The following is a 6,127-nucleotide window of genomic DNA, read 5'->3' as shown; positions in this document are numbered from 1 at the left end:
ATATATATATATATATAAGTGCAGGCAATCTAGAGAGGAAAGGTTATCCAAGAGTGATAGCATAGAGAATGGAAAGTGACTTTCGACATCGCTTGAAACTTTTCTCTTTCGTTTTTTTTATTTTTATTCGAATATTTTCCTTCTCTTCTTTCCTCTATTTTTATCTTCGACATTCATTTCGTATCGAAAAGAATATTCTTGTTTCGAGCCACCGATCGATATCGATCCTCGAAAAAGTGGGAAAACGTTTAGCGCTCTCGCTTCCATCTTCGTTAAACTTGCACCACCTCGCAACAAGAGGAAGAACGAGGGAATTCAACGAGTGGTGTACGTCGTACTATCGACCCCCTGTTGAGACGAGACACCGTTTCGAGTACTAGAAAAACGAGGAGCAAGAGTCTTCTTCGGGTTCTCTCTCTCTCTCTCTGTCTCCTTTCCACTACTCGCGTTGGCTCGTCGCACAAATCATGCGTGTAACGAGTAAGGAAGGCATGCACGAGAGAGGAGGCGGGCCATCCCAACCCGGGTCCAGGTCGAGCGGGATAACGACGTGAACAGCGCGAAAGAGATAACGAGGAGAAATTTAGGACGACCGTTCGACCGGTTTCAATACCGAAATGGCGAAACTGTGTAACCGTGAACAGTTAATTAGCCCACGTGTGCAAACGAAACGAAAGGGTGGAATTAACAGCGACGATCGTCTAAATGTGATCAACACTTTGGAATTGCGACGAATTGTAACAGGAATGGGTAACGATGATAAAATGATAATTGAATGATCAATACTGATACATCGATTTTAATTCAAATTAAAATTATTAAAAAAAAAAAACAAAACAGCGCATTTTTCGATGCTCAATCGTCTACGTATTTATTATTACCTCAATTTCGTAAATTCGAAGCTTCGATTTACAAATTTGACAATTTGCCGAAGAATCAGCTGAATCGAAATTTCACCATCGACACCCGCCAAGTTTCATCCTGCTTAATCATCAATCTGCCGTTCAATCTTTATATCCAGATAAAATTCGATGTCCGATACGAATCGATGGATAGGAAATCGCTTAATAGAACGGATCGATCACGTTCAATCCGAGTTTCTCTGCGGACAAATCGCGGGAAACCGCGGAACAATCGAGCTAATTATTATTTCACGGCTGGATTGCAATTTCGAGCACGTTACGCGCGTGAAATGCAATCCGGTTCTGGAGGTCTGGTTCGATAAATCCACGACGAATTTCGACGAAAGATAGGGGAGAATTAAGAGTGGCTTCTCCCTCCTCCCTTCGTGACAGTGAACTCTCTCTCTCTCTTTCTTTCTCTTTCTCGAAGCGTGACATTGTCACGGATCGTGTTGCACGATACGCTCATCTTCCCCGACCGTGATCGCGCGCCAAGCCAAGCGAGCCGAGGCTGAATTTCAACCTAGACGCTGCTGCTGTTGCCTGGCTTTCTCCTGAACGGCCATTACACACTTTTCACGGAACTTGATCGATCAAACCGTTCAGTTGCTTGGATTGGGATTTCGTCGACGATGTTTCTTTCCTCGCTGTACATCGAGAAACACTATTTAAGGAAGGAGGATGTGGAAATTTAATACGTGTTGAATGAAGATGTTTATGCGAAATAAAATTTCACATTCCAAATTACTATGGAAAAAATCTTTTATGAAAAAGAAGAATGTAATAATCCTTGACTTACATTTATATAAAACATATATCGTATCGAATATTCTTCGTACGAAGAAGAATAATTCATCTTCAAAAGGAGAGGGAGGGGAAACATAGCACGGTTCGTTAAAAAAGACTTTGGAAGCGGGTCAAGCGCCGAAACTTATTTCTCTGCCGCGATCGCAAACTCGGTAACACGGTAACGCGAGGGCAGCGGAAAGTGGGATGGAAGAGGCGGTGGAACGGTGGTGCGAGAGAGAGGAGGATGTCGATGACCCCGGCCTAAGGCTGCACCTGCATCACCTGCGGCCAGAGGAGAGGTGGTGTGTGCACGTCCTCGTCGACGGAGAACGATCGTCGCCGTTCGACCGTGCGGTGAACTTGATCTTGAAAAAAGTTGCTCGGCCATCTGTGCCGCCTCTCGAGAGGGGGAGGGAGGAGAGGGGAGGGATTCCGAGTCGGCGAGAGGCATCGACGACGATCCAACACGCGGAATCCGCGGATTTGTCGAGCGTTTCCTCGTTCGTGATCGGCAGATCTTGCCTCGTTTCGACGTGGATCATTAACTCGCGCTGCGTCTGAGAATTCCCGGAATTATTTACCATATGGGAACCGATCGTGATGGTTGGTTAACTTGGATTACGATAGCCGACTCGTTGGAATTATCGTGAATTGATTGGGATGATGGAAACTTGGATTTATTTGTACGAGGAGGAGGAGGAGGAGGAGGATCATCGCGAAATCAGACTCGTTTTGTTTCCAGAATTGTGAAAAATTATGATCTGAAACTTACTTTTTTGGAGATTTGATTTTGAATGTTGAGAAAGAATTATTAGAGATAATTATTTTTAAAATAATAAGATACACAAGTGGTAATAAATTAAAGTTACAAGAGTCGAGTTATAAGAAAAAAAAAATAAATCGATCCAACTTTAATATATTCGAAACGCTATAATACATCGTTCCAGGAGAACATTCTGTCAATGTTCCAGACGAAGAATTACTCGATTAATAGAGTTCTCGATTTCTCGAGCGAATGCCGTAGACGTACTCTCAAAGATGATTAATGCCATCAACGGTAGCCATTTAAAATACAGTATAGACAGTTTGTCGATACTCTTAGTTAGACGTATAGTCCGGAGAAATAAATTACTCGAGATCCGGGTCAAATCACCGTTTAAATTAAAATACTAAAGTATTAAAAGAAACACCTCGAAAATATTTCTTCCCGTTTTCCATCACTTTTCAATCACGACTTGGATATTTTTCTTCTATTATATTATTTTTCTATAAACATAAAAGTATGGACGAAAAAGAGTGAATCCTTTTACTTTAAATCGTAACCGATTCCCCCGATTATTAATTTCACTTTTTGAAACTCGTTCGTTATCTTCGTCGTCACGAGTTTCTCACGATCGAGCCATCAATTTAAATTCGAAAACAGTGTGGAAAAATTGCTGCAATATTTTGCCCGCGTTCCAGGAACGAAACGAACCAAGTGTTATGTTTACGTTTATATATTATTTAGTCGAACGGCTGAAATCGACGTCCTGTTTCTCCTCCCGATGATATTGCGTAGTTGTTTCCTGTCTGAGTAACGGTAACCCCGGTGTACAATTCTCGTCGCGCAACCTGTGCCTAAGCGCAGAGATGTTATCGAGTCGCGCTTGTGCGCGGAACAGCCGCGCTCTCGACCGCGATCCCGACCAGAGATTTTTCATTGTTCCCTCGTAGAAAGTGCGCGCAGCGGTCGGCTCTCTCAACGTGCCGTTAGGCCACGTGCTCTCGAAACTTTAATAAAGGTGTAACACCGTTGTCCCCCCGCTGCTGCTACTCCTCATCGAGGAACAAGAAGCATGGATAATCGTGGGCTGCCTTTGAACATGCACGGGTGGAAAAGATTCCCGTCGCGAATCGAACGCAATAGCTAAAAGCGGGTGAGGATTTATTTGTCGAAGTCGTTACGGTTGGGAAACGGTGTAGGTTTGTTTGCCAAAGACACTGGCAAACGATATTTATTTGGTGTGGCTGAATTGAAAAATAGATGGATGGCGGAACGCTTCTCCTTCTTCTTCCTCCTCTTCGTCGTCGTCGTCGTCGTCCTCTTCTTCTTCTTCTTCTTCTTCTTCTGAGAATGACGAATCTCTCGTGATTTCTAAAATTGATACTGTGAGTGGTGGCCTTAATTTCGTGCTTGTTACTTGTTAGGCGAGAAGGAATGTGCAAGGAATGTGTATTTTGTTAAGACGACCCGTGTTGGTGCAACTATTATCGTGTTGGCAAGGTTAAACGTAAGAATGTGGAAAATTCCTCCTCCGACATTTTCGCACCCTTCGTTGTGGTTAATGATCAACGTTTCGATTTCGTTGCAATATTAATTTTCGACGAGAAAAAGGAAGTAAAAGTTCTTTTGAATACATGCTCAGAAATTCAATTGACAAAGTCAAGATTGTAAAATTATTAAATTATAAACAGAGAGAGAAAGAGAGAGAGCTTCCACTTAATTTTATCATCGTGATACGAAATAATAGCATCAAATCTTCCTTCTCTGATATTGCGCAAGCACAATTTTCGGTAACGTAAATTCAACTTGGAAATCCAAAAAAAGGAAAAAAAGAAAGAAAATACACGTTCGAAAGCGCGTTTACGAGGGTAGCGAGGTAACTTTACGCGAAGCTGTATAACTGGCGCAGAAATTACGTTCTGCCTAATTGTTCCTCCAGTAGTAGGAACTGTCGGGGTCATTGCGATCTCACGTTAGTCGTTCTCTCATTTCCTAGCGGAAACGAGGAAGGGTGGTTCCACGCGGGGCCGCAACCACCACCAGGTCGATCCTCTCGATTTGTTTACGCACTCTGTTAATTAACCTCGATAATTGGATACGTGCCAAGCGAGTTGCCAACTCTACCCCCTCCTTTTCCATGTTCCATTTCTCGCGAAAGAGAAACTCGAACGGACTCGTATAACTTTTACAACCTGTGATGTATTATTCTAAAAATTACAATATCCTTTTTCCCGAGAAGGGGACACCGAATTAATCAATTTGAGTTGTACGAACAACTGATTGACACTTTTGACGAACCCGAGAAGCGAATAGAATTTATTCGCTTTCGAAATATCTCCTCCGAAAAGAAATACACCGTTCTCCTTTTCCGGTATTCAATCGAGGCTTCTTCTTATCCTCCCAGCGATCCACCTTTGAGCTCATCATGGAATCCTCATTTCATTTCCGCAAAAGAGGACCGAATTCCCGTGGAATTTTACCGAAAAAACCATCCACCCTGCCATATTCCGTACACGTAAATGCACTTCGTATGCAAGCATCGCGCGAGCAACGGTCTACTCTTCTTTATTTCGAAAAAATTCCGCATTCCTCGCCGCGGGATAATGGAGGGACGTCGTTTTCAACGATTCATCCGCGAGCAATCTCTCGGCCCGCGACGACACCCGGTCACGAGCCGATGAAACAACGCGAAGAATGCCTGTTCCGGTCCGGCCAACGTTTTAATAAACTCCAAAGCTTCTCTCAAAGGTCCTTTGACCTTTCTCGGAACCGGCGTGGTGAAACGCGTGGAGAGGAGGAGCGGAGAGGGTGGAGGAGTTTCTTTTCCCTCGGAGGGAGAACCATCTCCGAATCCCCGTGAGAATCGATCAAAAGGATAAGATTGAACGTTAATTGGCGACAGGAGACGAGAACCAGTCCGTGTCTGATTGCTGCAATCGTTGACCCGTTGTCGCTCTTTATTAAATCGAAGGGAGTGGGACGATATGTCGGCGTTTCTCACAGATTTCATTTCCTTCGAGAGGAAGGAAGGATCGATTTCGTATTTGTAAAAACATCAATCATCGTAAAAGTATCCTTTTGTTTGTTTGCGTTCCAATTGTGAGTAACCATTTCCACGTTTATTCTTATATAAACCGTACTATAAAATTAATTTACATTGAGGATAAATAATGTCTTAAAACGAGCGTGTTAAATTTATTAATTATCCTCGTGATTGCTACGAATCGTCCAAAGGATCCTGAAAAACGGTGTAAATTGACCGCACGAATTCGAATTTCGAAGAGGAAAGAGGACCTCGAAACCTCGAGGATCAGCTGACGGAGCAATCTTTTCGGTACGATTTCATTCCTCTTTCTTTTTCCCCTCGTGGAAATCACGGTTTCTCGTTAACCGGGACACGATTCCAGGGAGATAGTGGAGTACGCGTGGTCGCGTCTCCCCGCGGATCACGGCTGCCAACCGACCCCTCCGCCGAAATAATTGAATAATTCAGGCGGAGTCGCGTGGTGCCGCCAGTTTGCGGAGTGTCAGGGTGTCTCTGCTCTCGTGGCCCCACGCACACACGGGGAGCGAGACATATTCCGCTTCGTATAACCGGCTGTTTCGGTGTCGCTTTTCGCGTCCGNNNNCTTGATACCGAAACCTTTCTTCCTGCCTTCAACGGAGAGAAGGA

General features: G+C 43.9%; 1 protein-coding gene and 1 long non-coding RNA gene across 2 annotated transcripts in view; both read left to right on the top strand.

Moving 5' to 3' along the window:
- LOC102680478 (probable G-protein coupled receptor Mth-like 1) overlaps positions 1–6,127 on the top strand; it is a 151,194-nt gene that overhangs the window by 73,514 nt on the left and 71,553 nt on the right. The window lies entirely within an intron of this gene.
- LOC116185699 overlaps positions 208–6,127 on the top strand; it is a 9,037-nt gene continuing 3,117 nt past the window's right edge. Inside the window, exon 1 of the long non-coding RNA XR_004150572.1 lies at positions 208–397. This is a non-coding gene — a long non-coding RNA (uncharacterized LOC116185699). The remainder of the gene's footprint in view (positions 398–6,127) is intronic.

Source organism: Apis dorsata, unplaced genomic scaffold (genome assembly GCF_000469605.1).
Source record: "Apis dorsata unplaced genomic scaffold, Apis dorsata 1.3 scaffold_256, whole genome shotgun sequence".
Taxonomy (NCBI): domain Eukaryota; kingdom Metazoa; phylum Arthropoda; class Insecta; order Hymenoptera; family Apidae; genus Apis; species Apis dorsata.
Note: the sequence above shows the minus strand (reverse complement) of the source record. Positions and strands in the feature narration are given on the sequence as shown.